Source organism: Carassius carassius, chromosome 2, assembly GCF_963082965.1.
Source record: "Carassius carassius chromosome 2, fCarCar2.1, whole genome shotgun sequence".
NCBI classification, from domain to species: domain Eukaryota; kingdom Metazoa; phylum Chordata; class Actinopteri; order Cypriniformes; family Cyprinidae; genus Carassius; species Carassius carassius.
Genome location: NC_081756.1, coordinates 51,020,042 through 51,038,283, shown reverse-complemented (window position 1 = coordinate 51,038,283; position 18,242 = coordinate 51,020,042).

Here is an 18,242-nt window from a genome sequence, read left to right as displayed (position 1 = left end):
GTTAAGAAGTTTTACAACAAGTTTTACAGCAGTGATATCAAATGCTCATTGGCTCTTGCCGGTTTTGTCATAGATTGCAACATGCCGTGTTTCCGGTGATGCGTGTTTTGAATGTGAAATGCGCGCCTTGACAGAGTGGATTGAAATAGTATTTAGCATTTAACAATTTAAATTATTCCCTGCTCCTCATGATTCTATTGTATTCTGCCTGAGTGGACTGCAACTGAAATGCATCGTCATTTGGACAACTGTGGTACTGCTCTTTGAAACATCTGCAATAAATTATTATGATTAAATTACATGTGTTCTATCTGTTACGTTTCTCTTATATACTGTATACTTTATACACTCTTTATTTATTGATTTGTTCTTTATAAAAAAAAAAAAAGAAAAAAACAATGCAATACATTTATTTATTGCACAGTTACATGATGTGTGGGGTTTAAGTCTGATTTTCTATTCAGTTTAATGTACTTTATTGGCATAGTTTGTGTGTACATTCCCAGACAGCAAGCAGTGTCGGCCCAGATCTGGCCCACATGTGGCCCGCGTGAAATCCATGTGGGCCAGATATGGGCCGAATTTGGGCCAACACTATGTTGCTGTCTGGATTACCAAAGCATGTCACAAAATGAATAAGAGCGATTATAGTAATGTACAAGGCAATAATACGAAATATTAAGATTCTGTATGGTCTGGGCTATATAAGGCTCAGGTGTGGCTCAGATTTGGGGATTCTGGTTTACTTAAGGCTGAGAATTGGCACCAATAATAAAACCTGTTTTGGCCCAGTTCAGGACCAGCTAAAGGTGATTAACTGGCTGAGATTCGGGCCGGTTATGGCCCGTGTGGCCCTAGTCTTTAATCCAGTTCTGGGCCACTTCAGGACCGTCATTCTTTGCGGTATTTGGGCAGAGGGAAAAGTGATTGTGTGGCCCGGATCTGGGCCAGAAGACATTTGCTATGCGGGGTAGTGACTGATTACATGCAATCTGGATTACATAATCAGATTCCAAAAATTAAGAATTTGTAATTAGATGATATTACATTTTAAAATAGTCATAATCAGATTACAATTAAAAATAGCCAACTACTGACATACATTCAGAAGGTCTTCCAGTTTTATGGACATTTAAAAAAAAAGGCAAGTCACTAGTAGGTGACTGTAAATGCAGAACAATTACATTAAAATAATTTTAATTGTAAGTGTTTTCTTAACATTTCAACATTGCATCAACTACTGATGAATGCATACATTATTATTTGAATCATCACTCAGTGGATGATATTTAATAGTCCTTCCTGTGATTCTGTAATAATATTGTCAGACTATTAAAACTGCCTTTGCTGTAGCCACCTGTTCAAACTTGAACAGATGCTTCCATCTATTGGTTAGTTATGGTACACACACTTCCTCTTCTTCCTCTTTGTTTTTTTTTTTTTTGTTTTTTTTTTTTTTCTCGGTGTATGTCATGATTTTCAGCAGTGCTGGTCTGAAACAGAGTGTTTGCTTTGAGAGGCTCGGTGGTCTTTAATGAATTAATGAATTGTGTCTTGGCTGGGAATTGAAGGGCTGTGTGTTCAATCCACACAAAGGATGTGATGTTTCTCCATCAAGTCCTTTAGTAAGCACTAAATACAGCAGGACTGCACCTACGTACATGAACTGTGAGCTGCTTTGGGTTTACGACTGTGAAAACATTAATTCAATTACAGAGAACATTTTACTTGAGTTATCAGTATCCAGTGTGGTGATAATTATTGATACTGTAACTATACCTACTGTAACTTACGCTGATCTATTCAAATCAACAACAACAACAAAAAATCATTTTGTATTACACAAACACAAAACAATCTAAATGAGAATGACTGAATATTTTGCATTACAGTAATGAGAATGAAGGTTTATTGTTACTTTTTTATTTGTCAATTAAATTGGTGCCATATAAATGTTGGTGGTTTTGGGTTGGTTTATGAATTTTATTTTGGATCGATGACATTTAGACACCCAGATGAGTTTATTTTATGTTTGTTTTAGTGTTAGACAGAGTGTTTCACTTCTAGGTGAGAGAGTGACATGCTTGAGTGAGGTTGTCACACACATATGCACACACACACACACACACACACACACACACACACACACACACACACACACACACACACACACACACACATGTTTGTTTTTGTGTAAAGTGTGTTCATCCCATAGGTGTAATGGTTTTTATACTGTACAAACTGTATATTCTATGGCCCTACACCTAACCCTAACCCTCACAGGAAACTTTGTGCATTTTTACTTTCTCAAAAAAACTCATTCTGTATGATTTATAAGCGTTTTGAAAAATGGGGACATGGGTTATGTCCTCATAAGTCACCCTCTCCTTGTAATACCTGTGTCATACCCATGACATTATACACACACACACACACACATATGCACACAGCAGAGAGTGCCAGCATGACCCTCATGTGTGTGAGTGTGGTATATTAGCCAACTCTGAGAGGTCAGCTCTCCTCTTTTTTATAATTTCTGGATTTTTGCTTGAACTGAAGCTAATTTTGGATCTCTGATTGATCGGGCCGTTCCCACTGAAGTCTGGATTTAGGTAGTATTATTTTTGAATGCTGAAGACAGATGTCGCTACCTGAACTGGTGTTTACTGCTGCTCATTTGCATAAAGTCAACCATTTTTCAACGTTTTGATGATCTCATGAGGTTCAGGTTCCATTTTGAGACAGCGCTGACAACTCATCATTGTGACGTATGCCATCAAATTACTTGTACAAACTAGTGTTGCATTGAGCAGTAGATAAAGTTAATAAAGACCGAATAATTAATAAAATTACCGAATTTTCATTTTTTTGGGTGAACTGTCCCTTAATGTTTAAAAAGGAGGTCTGAGATTATACACTTATACACTATACACATTTTCACTGTCTGGAAAGTAGTAAAAGCATGATTGGAAAAAATCCATACAATAACATGATCTTGTAACTGATTTTGGAACTCCCCGTTTCTTGGGAGTTTAACACAGCTCTGTAACTGTGTAGCTCTGCTCTGTTTCTTCTTTGACATCAACTCTCTACAGGTGGGTTGCCCATATTTCATTATGTCTGTCTGGCTGACTATGTCTTGTATTAATTTTTCTGAAAAATCCTGTCATACAGTATGTGCACAAACTGACAGTCACCACTTATACTACTAAATATCGTAGAAACGTAATTTTCTGTAAAGTTGCTCTGTAATGATTTGTGTTGTAAAATGCGCTATACAAATAAATTTGAATTTAATTGAATTGAACAATTGCTAGTTGGAACTTGAACTATCTGTTGTGAGCCACTTGAACTCACATTCAGACGTTTCTGATGAAAAGTTCATCCTATTTTATAAATTGAGTTTATTAGTTGACACCCAGTTAGAGTGAGGTCAATTTATCTGCACATGATCATTTGAAATTTGTCATGATAACCGGCTGCGACAGGCTTTCCAAGGATTTTCACACAGCAAAAAATCCAGAGTGAAATTAACTCTGCTGGGAGTACATGTGAGACCACACTCAATAGTGTGAAAGTGTTAAAATAGGAGTGTTAAATTAACACTGAAGCAGAGTTAATTGAAGCAGAGATAATTAAGTGATTAATTGAGGAATAATTGACCATTATTGATGAGACTTAATGTTAACATGCAGAATCAACAAAGATGAAAATCACTATTTTTATGTCACCATTATAGTGGTCAGTGTTTGGTTTAGTTGGGCTCTTGAGCCTTCCTTTTTTAAAGTCAGATTTGGTTTGGCTGTTACAACTGAATTGTAACAAACAGACAAGAAAAAAATCAAAACATGGGAATTTGACCTGAATCACCAAACTCAATTAAAGCCTAAGCAGATTTGATTGACCTCATTGATTATAACAACCCTGTGATTGTACAGTACCTGGTAATTAAAAGGATTTCTTGAAAGTTGTTCTGATAATTAAAAAAAGCTTGTTTTAGGCACACACATATACATCAAAAATGAGTGTAGGAATCTCAACAACGGTGACAAACAGCATATTCAGAAAAACAGAACAACTCAAAACATTAGAAAACAAACTACTAAATGTAACATAAAATCAATAATAGATTAGTAAGAATAAAGGAAATTACTGAAACAATTCAGCTAATAATTTATTCATGCCGCAATGCATCATGGGAGCCATGGATGAATTTTGATAGGTGGCACCCAGAATGCACTGCAACATGCTTTTTTGATTTTCACCATTGTTGAGATTCACAGGTTGATTCTTGATGTCTTGATGAAAGACTCTTTTGAAATATTTTTGAACTAACAACTTTTAAGAAATTCCTCGGATTGTATTAAAAATGCTGGAAATACTTTGTTGAAGAATCATAGGACTGCAGTAATCAGCAATGTAACTTTAACTCCGTTATTCAGAAATAAAAATAGTCTTTGCTTGTCCATCAGTTTTATAACTCAGTTATAACAGCCAATTAAAAACTGACTTTAATGTTTCAGGGGTCAAGATCCCAACTAAAGCAAACACTGACCACTATAATGGTGACAGCATTAAAATAGTGATTTTCGTCTTTGTTGATTCTGCATGTTAACATCAGGTCTCGTCAATAATGGTCAATCATCCCTCAATTAATCACTTAATTATTTCATTAACTTTAACTCTGCTTCAGTGTTAATTTAACACTCCTATTTTAACACTTTCACACTCTTGATTGTGGTCTCACATGTACTCCCAGCAGAGTTAATTTCACTCTGGATTTTTTGCTGTGCAGGAGCTCCTTTCGAAGTTTGCGTCCGCCATCTTGTCACGATGCCAGCGGTAACTTTCCCTGACGTCTTTGTCGAAGAGTGAAACATTCATTCTAATTCTAGTTCAGATAATTCAGAAAGTTCAGATAATTTGGCTTTTTCAGCTGGGGATTTACACATTTTTTAATTAATACTTAGGCACTATACAACTGTTTATCAGTCATCTTTGGCAATATTGCATTATTTGTAAGGTCTCAACAACACTAAAAAAATGAAACTTCTCATTTTCCAGTTTACGAAAACTTTTGAGTCTCAAATACCAAAAAATTGTTTTCTTGAAACACAGTTGTCTGAACAAAGAATTTCATATTGTTGAAATGTTAAGGCTTTGTGAGTTCCCAGCATGCATTGCAGCATGAATAAATTATGCAGTTACTGTTATAGCATTATTGTTTTGCTGTTTGCTGACCTAATTTCAACGTTTTAATTATTGTTTTATTTTATCATTATTGTTAGTTACTTGTTGAACTGTGATGTAAAGAGGTCATCTCTTTAATATGTGTTGGTTGTCACCGTTCTTGAGGTTTGTGTGTCTGGTATTGAGGCCTAGAGTATTTTAAACTGGTTATGTCTATATTCTGGATAAAATAATCTTGTAAGTTGTCTTACAAACAAAAACAATGTTGTCTGCTTATTGAATTATCATAGCCTTTCACCTTTGTTATTTGAAAACAAACATAGTTTTTTTATAAAGAGGTGACTTTTTAAACATTTTTTTTATTTCCAGAAAACAGAAAAAAAATGATTGAAATGAAATGAAAAGTGATTGTCTCAACAACAGTTATTGTTGTTTCAACTGCTGTGACAAGATGAGTTTTAAAAGTTCAGACTTGACAGCTCCAGTAAGTTGAATAATAATAATAAAAAAAAAAATCTTAATTAAGTTGATATCTTCAACTCAAAAAGTCTGTGCAGTCGGTTGCCTTGAAATTTTGAGTTAAACTAACTTTTTCTTTTTTACAGTGTACTTTTATGGTGTTTCTTCATAGATGTGGTCAATATATTGGGTTAAAACCCATTAAACCTCTGAGTTTTGAATGAATGGTATTTATCTGTTTATCCTCTGTAAGGTCACGGATGATATATATACTGTATATATATATGTGTGTGTGTGTGTGTGTGTGTGTGTATGTATAGTATATATAAAAGTTTTCAACACTTTTAACATGATGCCAATACTGAAACTGGATTAATTCTCCTGATTTGGATCGAAACGTTTAGCTTTACTGCAGCCAAACTCTTTGCCCAGAGAATTTTTTTATTTTTTATTTTTTAAATTTCAGAATGCGATTAGATCTGATCTGAATATGTGGGCTTGAACCTGCAGCGTCGTGGTGTGAAAGATGTTCCAGTCACACTGTAAAAAGATGCTTTATCTTGAAAAGTAAAGAGATGTTGAGAGGAGATGGTGAGATACTGCAGGCACGTCAGACACTGCTTCTGCCAACAGATCACCAGCGATACGACTCCAGAACTCCAGATGGGTTTGAGTTTGATCTGTTACGATATAACAGAAGGAGATCTATGTTTGTCAGAGAGGGAAACTCAAACAAAACACATTTTCAAATATATACTGTGATCAAATGGCAGATATGAACAGGATGTTCAGCATTAGGACACTATTCATAATTTAACATAACAAATTGTGCAAATATCTGTGCTTATATCCAAATGAACAATATCTGCAAATACATTTAAACCTTGAACAAATTTACTCTTCCTGTTCTAGAAGAAGTATAGAGCGCTTCTCATAAACATTCAGTGTGTCTTGTTTTCAGTCACAGATAAAGACATCATTCCCACAGATCTACATTAACTTTAAAATCATCAAACTAAACGAGAATGAGTTTGGAGATTGATATCTGAGCCGTAGGGACCTGAGTATGAGTCTCGCTATCCTTTTCTGACCGCGATCCCTCCCCAAACGCTTCATATATATATATATATATATATATATATATATATATACATATATTGTAGATGAACTTTGGGGAGGTTTAGCACCGCTGATGTAGCTGATTTGGGGATAAACTGTGAAAAGCCTCTTATGTGAATTACATGGTAATTCTTGGTTACATGGTTACTTGAGAAGTGATTACATGGTAAATCACAGTAAATCCACACTTCTGCGTTACAATGACTCATTATTATTTTACTGTGTCTCCTGCAGGCAGATTAACACAAACAGCACAGAACTGGGTTATCAAGTGAGATCAGGGTAAATTGCAGTGTAAATCACATGACTTGACCACATCACAGCTTTATTGTGAGTGTTTTTAGGATCTTTGCCTCTTTGGAGTTTTAGAAAAGTAAGCTTTGAAGTCTTTGTGTTCCCCGTTTTGTTCTTCTCAATGTAATAGAAAACAGGTTGTGATTTGAATCAGAGCCACATAAGGGCCTTTTATTAACAATATTAAACAAACTGTGTGGTCACTGAAGTTACAGTGAGCCTGACAACCAGGCCTAAGAAATAATACTAAATTTTTGCAGATATTAAGTGTGATCTTTAAAGAATGACTTGTAAAATGATTACCTCATACGGTAAAGTGAATAAGATACGATGAATAAGTTGTTGTTGTTTGAAAGGACGTTAATGTTTCATTTGACTTCTGAATATATAATTTATGTTCTTACACCATCCTTCTTGTCTCTTTCTCCTCAGAGATCAGCGATGTGAAGTCTGTCAGATGAAGAACTGAAAGCACAGCGTGAAAAACACAACACATTATTACTGAGAGATCTGTCACTCGCTCATGAAAGAGTCTTTTGACACCAGTAAAGGTAAAGTCGGTGGAGGTGATGCAGATTCATTTAAACTAACCCTAAATTCAACTACATGAAATATTCAAAATCCAAACCCGATTCCAAAAAAAGTTGGGACAATGTACAAATTGTGAGTAAAAAAGGAATGGAATAATTTACAAATCTCTTAAACTTATATTTTATTCACAATAGAACATAGGGTAACACTTTAGAATAATGTTTCTTACTTACATCATAACTAATAAGTAATTATTGAAGAACTAACAGGTTATTATTCATTAAGACTTAACTCTACTTTTAACTACTAAGGAAGATATGTTAATTAATCAGTATGTAATACAATTTTATGATTGTGTTAAGTAACAGTTAGCTAATCAATAACTAATGAATTCTGTCATACCTCCTGAAGAACTACTATTAATTATCTACTAGTTAGGGTTCAAGAAAAATAACTGAAGTAACTACTAATGAACAGTTATACACAATTACATTGAATTGTGAACCTTTCATATAAAAGTTATTAACAGTAGTAGTAGTATGAAAATGCAATATTAATAAATGCAATACATTTTATAGAGGTTTTGTCTGTGTAGTGAATTGTTTTGTGAGTGTGTTTTGTAAGAAATCAGCTTCCAATAGGAACCTCACCACGACTCCAGTGCCTTGTGATAATTACCTTACTGTATTATTTAGTACTGTATGTGTGCCTCATCAGCATATACCACATTACCATTAATTCAGTTTCTTTATGTAAGGCAAAGTGAAAATACAGGTATCCAATTAGTAATTAATAAAGAATTATCAAATAGTTCTGCAGGATTTATTTTGAACCTGAAACATTAGGCCTATTCTAAAGTGAAAATATTGGGAACCCTTTAGTAATTGATAAATAATTATTAGATTATTCCTCAATAATTACTTAGAACCTGAAACAGTATTCTAAAGTGAAAACATAGGGAACCCATTAGTAATTAATAAATAATCATCAAATAATTCTGCAGGACTTATTTCGAACCTGAAACAGCAGGCCTATTCTAAAGTGAAATTATAGTTGCACAATTCATATGAATTTGTACGAATGACCTATACCTAACCCCGCGCCCAAACCTAACCGTCACTGGGGTTTAGACAAATCGTATAAAATTGTACGAGTGAGGTCGTACAAATTCGTACGACTAAGCCACCTTGTAAAATACATACGAATTGGTCGTGAGTTAGCGTTGGGCCTACTTATAATTTTACTGGCGTAATATTTTATTGGGGTATCTGTACTTTTACTCAAGTACTTGATTTGTGGGCCACAGCCTGATTATTATAGTGATTATTTGCGTATAACTGTTCAGTAGTAGTTACTTCATAGTTATTTTTCTTGAACCCTAACTAGTATATAATGACATAATTCATTAGTTATTGATTAGCTAACTGTTACTTAACACAATCATAAAATTATATTAAATACTGATTAATTAACACATCTTCCTAGTTATCAGTAGTGAGTTAAGTCTTAATGAATAATCACCTGTTAGTTCTTCAATAATTCCTTATTAGTTATGCAGCAAGTAAGAAACAGTATTCTAAAGTGTTACCGAATATAGATAACATATCAAATGTTGAAAGTGAGACATTTTGAAATGTCATGCCAAATATTGGCTCATTTTCATGATTGAAATATTCATCATTTCATGATTTCATGAGAGCTACACATTCCAAAAAAAGTTGGGACAGGTAGCAATAAGAGACTGTAACAGTTAAATGTACACATATAAGGAACAACTGGAGGACCAATTTGCATCTTATTAGGTCAATTGGGAACATGATTGAGTATAAAAAGAGCCTCTCGGGGTGGCAGTGTCTCTCAGAAGTCAAGATGGGCAGAGGATCACCAATTCCCCCAATGCTGCAGTGGAAAATAGTGGAGCAATATCAGAAAGGAGTTTCTCAAAGAAAAATTGCAAAGAGTCTGAAGTTATCATCCTCTACAGTGCATAATATCATCCAAAGATTCAGAGAATCTGGAACAATCTCTATGCGTAAGGGTCAAGGCCGGAAAACCATCCTGGATGCGCGTGATCTTCGGGCCCTTAGACAGCACTGCATCACATACAGGAATGATACTGTAATGGAAATCACAACATGGGCTCAGGAATACTTCCAGAAAACATTGTCGGTGAACACAATCCACCGTGCCATTCGCCGTCTCCGGCTAAAACTCTATAGTAGTTCTTTCTGGTAAACTGGGACGCCATGCCATCCAGACTAAAGAGGACAAGGACAACACAAGTTGTTATCAGCGCTCAGTTCAGAAGCCTGCATCTCTGATGGTATGGGGTTGCATGAGTGTGTGTGGCATGGGCAGCTTACACATCTGGAAAGGCACCATCAATGCTGAAAGGTATATCCAAGTTCTAGAACAACATATGCTCTCATCCAGACGTCATCTCTTTCAGGGAAGACCTTGCATTTTCCAACATGACAATGCCAGACCATATACTGCATCAATTACAACATCCTGGCTGTGTAGAAGAAGGATCCGGGTACTGAAATAGCCAGCCTGCAGTCCAGATCTTTCACCCATAGAAAACATCTGGCACATCACAAAGAGGAAGATGTGACAAAGAAGACCTAAGACAGTTGAGCAACTAGAAGCCTGTATTAGACAAGAATGAGACAACATTCCTATTCCTAAACTTGAGCACCTGGTCTCCTCAGTCCCCAGAAGTTTGCAGACTGTTATAAAAAGAAGAGGGGATGCCACACAGTGGTAAACATGGCCTTGTCCCAACTTTTTTGAGATGTGTTGATGCCATTAAATTTAAAACTTTTTTTTTTTTTTTAACTTATTTTCCCATTAAAATTATTTTAAAAAATCAGTTTAAACACTTGATATGTCATCTCTGTTGTATTCTAAATAAAATATTGAAATTTGAAACTTCCACATCATTGCATTTTGTTTTTATTCACAATTTGTACAGTGTCACATCTTTTTTGGAACCGGGTTTGTATTAAACACATTAAACACGAAAATAGCAAGATACTAAGAGCAATCAGAACCCTTTAGCAGCTAGAGATCAACACTCAAGAAACCATGAGCATAGAGCCACTGTTTTTCACAAATAGTTTACATAGACTTCAGTGTAAAAAAAAAAAATCTCTTAATTTTTTTTTAATAATCATAGTAAAATTCATGTGGCCCCTGTGAGTGATGCTGTGATAACTCTATGTTTCTTACAGAAAGTGAGGCTGGCAACTTCATGTCACACTGTTGAGTGTTTATGTTCTCGCAGGCATGTTAAATCCGAACACACATTCACCAGAGCTGTTTAATCCTGACGATTAAAGGAAACAAAAGCTGCAGCAGCAGGCATCCGCTTCGGAAGGAGCTTAAGACTTTAACAATACAAGACAATAACAGCATAACCAGCAAACGTTCATCAGCCGTGGAGCAGGATACTTCAGAAGAGCTGAAATATCCTCTTTGTCACTTTTGTCTTTCCTTGTTTGTTTCTCCATGGTTTTCATCAGCAATGAGTTTGTACTCTGTCATTATCTCATGACCTTTGGTTCCTCACTGACCCCACCATGACCTGAATCAAAGTGTTTGTAAGAGTCTTATAAAGCTCCAAAAACACTGATGTGACTCTTTTCCTTAAAGACATCTGATATTTCCTAAATGAATCAGACTCATGTTACAGTGAGCTCACAAACACAAACCTGACAGCTGTCCACATCCACAACTCTCTTGGTCTTCATGACTAAACACAGCTGAAAGAAAAAGATATTTAACACCCTGTAATTCTGTCCTGAGGACACACACACACACACACACACACACACACCACCAGAGACACACTCTCTCTCTCTCTCTCTCTCTCTCTCTCACACTCTCTCACCCCCCACATACTAGTCTGAATAGCTACTTGAGTAAGAGTAATATATATATATATATATATATATATATATATACATACACACAGTATATACGTATTTACATATGTATATATACACATATATTTTATCTTCAGTGTCACATTAAGCAGAAAAGGAAAAAAGCACCAGGCCCAGATTGTGTTACACCAGCCTGTCTGAAATCCTGTGCTGACCAGCTGGCCCCCATCTTCACACAGATCTTCAACAGATCGCTGGAGCTGTGCGAAGTCCCTTCATGCTTCAAACGCTCCACCATCATCCCCATCCCAAAGAAACCCAAAATTACAGGACTACAGGCCTGTGACTCTAACGTCTGTAGTCATGAAGTCATTTGAAAAACTGGTGCTAGCTCACCTGAAGGACATCACTGGACCCTTGCTGGATCCTCTTCAGTTTGCCTACAGAGCAAACAGGTCTGTGGACGATGCAGTAAACATCGGACTGCATTATGTTCTGCAACACCTAGACAGACCGGGGACTTATGTGAGGATCCTGTTTGTGGACTTCAGCTCTGCCTTCAACACGATCATCCCAAACCTCCTCCTGCCCAAACTAACTCAGCTCTCCGTGCCCACCTCCGTCTGTCAGTGGATCAACAGCTTCCTGACAGACAAGCTAGTGAGGCTGGGAAAATACACATCCAGCACCCGTACAATCAGCACCGGAGCTCCCCAGGGCTGTGTTCTCTCCCCACTGCTCTTCTCCCTGTACACTAATGACTGCACATCTAAGGACCCCTCTGTCAAGCTCCTGAAGTTTGCAGATGACACCACACTCATCGGCCTCATTCAGGACAGTGACGAGTCTGCTTACAGACAGGAGGTTAAAGAGCTGACTGTCTGGTGCACTCTCAACAACCTGGAGCTTAATACGCTCAAAACAGTGGAGATGACTGTGGACTTCAGGAGAAACCCCCCTGCACTCCCTCCACTCACCATCATGAACAGCACTGTGACTGCAGTGGAGTCATTCAGGTTCCTGGGCACCACTATCTCTCAGGACCTGAAGTGGGACATTCACATTGACTCCATTGTGAAAAAGGCCCAGCAGAGGTTGTACTTCCTTCGCCAGCTGAGGAAGTTTAACCTGCCACAGGATCTGCTGAAACAGTTCTACTCCACCATCATCGAATCCATCCTCTGCACTTCAGTAACTGTCTGGTTCAGCTCAGCTTCTAAATCTGACCTCAGAAGACTACAGAGGGTAGTCCGGACTGCTGAGCGAATTATCGGTACAACCCTCCCATCTATTCAAGAACTGTACTTATCCAGAGTGAGCAAAAGGGCTGTTAAAATCACTCTGGACCCCTCACATCCAGCACACTCCCTCTTTGAACTGTTGCCATCTGGTCGACGCTACAGAGCACTGAGCACCAGAACGACCAGACACAGGAACAGTTTCTTCCCTCAGGCAATCCATCTTATGAACAGCTGATACACACTGAACACACTACACTTTATATTTATATACACTTACACTTAATTTATCTAACACACATACTTAGTATACACTTAAATTTTGCACATAATATACATGTACATACATAACTGCATTTTTGTAATATACCTGCCTACAATTGTCAATTTGTATATTGTCATTCCTTATCTACTTATTTGTATTTTTTGTATTTTTATATTCTTTTATTATGTGTTTTATGTTCTGTCTCTGTCATTCTGTTGTACTGCGGAGCTTCTGTCACGAAAACAAATTCCTCGTATGTGTAAACATACCTGGCAATAAAAGCTCATTCTGATTCTGATTCTGACATAATCCTTCAGAAATCATTCCAATATGTTGATCTACTATCAATGATCTTCTTTTTAGCTTTCTATTCATCTAATAATCCTAAACAAACTGTCACAGGATGCAAAAAATATTAAGCCGCAAAACTTTCCAGCGCTGGTAATAAATCAATATATTTGAATTATTTCATTATTTTTTTATTTTAAGGATCATGACTCTGAAAACTGAAGTAACAGCTGATGAAAATTCTGATTTGCATTACTGAAATAATTGTTTAAAAAGTATATTAATTATGTGTTATATATGTATAAATAACCTCTGACATGGAGAAGAGTGAAAACTCCTCACGTGATCGTTACCAAACATCTGAACATAACGAACCAAATACATAGTGACAGATCTTTTTCTGTCTGTTCTGCAAAAAATGTATACAAATGTATATTTGTGCAAGCGTAAATAGTGTGGAAATATCAATATATGTGTCTAGGCTAAGGTTTCTCTCCTGGAACAGAGCTAACGCAGGTTTGGAGGGTATTTATTTCATACTCTGTGACAGCTTAAGAAATGAAGTTACAACAAACTTATGTCATAGTGGTATCGTGTACTATAATCACATGTAGCCTAAGTTATACCTGTCAAACCGTGGACAGCACATGTGGTGTTCATCTAATAAAGACCTTATTCGCTAACAAACAATAGCCTTTGCAGATTTGCTTTCTGCTGTAGCTCCAAAGCCACGTCTTCAACGATCTTGATATTCTTAAACTTTCTGTTACAACTCTCAGCGAACCGCTTCAGACGCCTCGTGCGCATGCGTGGCAGGGAACTGAACGACTCATTCAAACTGATTCACGAATCAATTCACTGGTTGTCAACTGGTTTGATCAAGCCTTTGAACAGAATTGACTCAAAAGAATGAATCATTCGCTCATGTGCATCGCACATTGCCCAGAGAAAAGTAGATCGTTTGGAATTAACTGAAGCTTTTATAACTTGTACTGCATTAAGATAAAGTAACGAGAGGAGCATCGCCCACAAGTAAAAGTACAGATTTTTCACTAAAAATTTACTTTAAAGTACCCATCTTTAAATATACTCCAAAAGTATTAGTTACCCAAAAATTGTACTCAAGTAAATGTAACAAAGTAAATGTAATGTAAATGTACCCACCTCTGCTCTCTCTCTCTCTCTCTCTCTCTCTCTCTCTCTCTCTCTCTCTCTCTCTCTCTCTCTCTCTCTCTCTCACACACACACACACACACACACACACACACACCACCAGAGACACACACACTCCCTCTCTCTCTCTCTCTCTCTCTCTCTCTCTCTCGAACACACACACTCACACCACCAGACACACTCTCAATTTCAGTTCAATTTAAGTGTGCTTTATTGGCATGACACTAACTCTACACTTGTATTGCCAAAGCAGTTGGAGCTGGGCTGCTCACAAATAGTGCACATATGTATTAACAGAAAGAAAAGGAATAATAGTAATAATACAAATATATAAAAAGTATTAAGCATGTAGTGCAAAGTGAATTAGTGTATGAGAGTGTATAAGTTAGAAATAAAATAAAATAAAATAAGATAAAGTATTAGGTTTACAGAGGCAAAATATACATCTAAGTAATACTATACAGTAATATGGCATAACATAATCTACATGTGCTGGAAACATCAGATCAGGGCAGGTTGGGTGTTTTCTCTAACATCATGACAGGCAGACACATATTGAGCAGCAAACACACAGCAGTTCTTGTGTTCTCCTAACAGATTCGCAAGTTTCTCCTGCTTCGGAAAAGTTTTAAATGTCTGATGGATCTGCAGTATTTTATCAGAGAACACTGTCCGTATTTGGGGCATTCTGTTAGGAAGTGCACTTCTGTTTCCATCTGATTCAGATCACAGTGTGAACACAGTCTCTGCTCCGCTGGCAGCCATGTTTTTCTGTGTCTGTCCGTCTCTATCATCAGATTGTGTCCGCTGAGTCTGTATCTGGTCAGCGTGCTTCTCAGTTTCTGATCTGACACTGTGAACAGATGTAATTCTGTTTGATTTGTGCAGTAATCTGATTGATTATGATGTGATTCAGAGCATCAGTAGATGTTAGTGAAGCATCAGGACTGACTCTGGATCAGCTGAGGGAGGGGACTGCTTTCTTTGCTCATCTCTTGGTGTTGAAGGGCTTTATAATGATATGATTGGGAGTCACTGAGCTTCAGATGTTTCCAGAATTTAATTGCCCTTTTTTGTATCTTTATGATTAGAGGATATTTGCCTAATTCTGCCCTGCATGCGTTATTTGTTGTATGCCGGTGCACGTGTAATATATTTTTTTACAGAGTTCTGCATGCAGGGTCTCAATTGGATGTTTTTCCCATTTGGTGAGATCTTGATTTGGATTGGTCAGTGGACCCCACACCTCACTGCCAGAGAGTGCAATGGGCTCAATTACTGATTCTAATATTCTCAGCCAAACTCTAATAGGGATTTCTATAGGACATTGCCGTTTTATGGCGTAGAAGGCCCTGCGTGCTTTATCTCTCAGTTCATTCACAGCATGATTAAAGTTTCCTGTGGATGTGATTTTCAAACCCAGGTAGTTGTAGTGTGGTGTGTGTGTTATCTGGTCAGTGCCTAATGTAAATGTGTGTTGTGTTCCCTGGGATCTGGATCTTTTCTGGAAGATCATGATTGTGGTTTTCTTCAGGTTGACTGTCAGGGCCCAGGTGTCGCAGTATTGTTCTAGCAGGTCCAGGTTCTGCTGTAGACCTTGTTGAGTGGGAGACAGCAGAACCAGATCATTTGTTCTGTGAGTTGTGTAGTGTGAGGCCAGGGGCTGCGGATCGCTCCAGACTGCTCGCCAGTTCATTGATGTAAATGTTAAATAATGTTGGACTTAAGCAGCAGCCTTGTCTCACACCACGCTCTTCTTCATACCTCATACGTTTGGTGCCGATTTTTATGCCACATTTACTTTCAGTGTGTATTGATTTGATAAGGTCATAGATTTTACCTCCTATGTTGCTTTCAATACTATTGTAAAATAGACCTTGGTGCCAAATTGAGTCAAAAGTCAATAAGGCATGCATATATTTTACCTTTATCTTGGTTAACATGTTTTTCAATTAGAGTATGTAATGTATAGATGTGGTCAAATGTACGGTAATTTGGTAAAAATCCAATTTGACTTCTGACTTCAGAATAACTTTCCCAGGTTGCTGCTCACACAGATGCCTCTGTAGTTGTTAGGATCAAATTTATCTCCGTTTTTAAAGATTGGTGTTATCAAGCCTCGATTCCAGATGTCAGGGAAGTGACCTACACTTAGAATCACACTGAATAGTTTTAGAATGGCCAATTGAAATTTACTGCTTGTGTGTTTTATCATTTCATTTAATATCCCATCAGGTCCAGATGCTTTTTTGAGTTGGAGGTTTTTGATTTTTTTTTTTTAAGTTATTGGGAAATCTAATGGTTTTTGGTTATCTTTGATTGCTAATTCTAGTTTTCCCAATTGGTTGGTTGTTTGGTTTTGTTTACAGTTTGTGTATGTTTGTACTTTGTTAAACAATGTTTGGAAATTACTTTCCCATATTTCTCCATTTCTGATTGCCAATTCTTCATGAACAGTTTTTTTTTCAGATTGTTCCAGTTATTCCAAAATTAGTTTGTGTTCACTGACTTCTCAATTATTGTGAGTTGTTTTTGGGTGTATATAGGAAATAGGATATAGGATATAGGAAAAGCACAAATTAGAATATTTTGTCAAAGTTACATACATAATACAAATGGTAAGATTAAAAAAACTGTTTTTGAACTAGAAAAAGAAATAAAGCAGATTGAAGGAGAGTTAAGTGTTGGAAATGTTGTGACAAGTGGGAAGCTGAAAAAAAAAAAGCTTTAGCCTCATTATTTCATGAAAAAGCAAAGGGTGCTTTAATTAGAGCTCGCTTTGCATTTTTGAGAGAAATAGATGCATCGAGTTCCTTCTTTTTTAATTTAGAGCAGAAAGCAAAAGAAAAAACAATGATGTTGCATTTGAAAGATGTAAATGGGAATGTGATTTCAGATCTTAAAGAAATGAGGAAAAATTGCTTAGGAATTCTATATGGATTTATTTGGAGGACAATGTGACATCGATTGCATTGAGGAGTTATATAAAGATTTACTGAAACTCTCTGATGAACAGAGTAAGCAGCTTGACTCTGGCCTCCAGTTAAAAGAACTGTCTGATGCTGTTAAAAAACTTTCAACCGGAAAAGCACCTGATATAGATGGACTTCCAGCTGAGTTTTATAAACTATTTTGGAACCTTCTGAAAGATGATTTATATGAAGTTTTTAATTATTGTTATCAACAACTTGTATTAACTTCTAGTTGTAAAAGCGGTTTTATCTTTGTTACCTAAAAAGGTTATCTTGGTTTGTTGAAAAATTGGAGACCTGTGGCGGTTTTATGCACTGACTATAAAATTTTGGCAAAATGCCTTTCTAATAGATTGAAACCCTTTTTAGAATGTATGTTTAATGAATATCAAACATATTGTGTACCTAACAGAACAATAATTGTAATTGTAATTGTAATTGTAATTGTAAAAACTTTACTGTCCCCCGTAGGGGCAATTTGTTCTGCAGCATGACATCACCACATACAAGACAAACACATACACAACATTAATAGCACATTGGAAAGTTATAAAACTTATATTTCTACCTCTTCCTATTTAAATTAAGCACCTTAATCGCATATGGAACAAACGAAAATTTGAATCTGTTAGTCTTGGCTAAAGGGCAATTTCACACCTACTGCAATTATTTACAACCTTTAATAGAAGTTTTTTTCTGTTTGACCTTTAAAGAGGCAAACCAACAAATCAATGAGAAAGTTAAAATCGATTCAATATATGCCTTATAAAAAGCAATCATCAGTGTCCTATCAATATTAAATTTCACCAATTTCCATAACCAATAA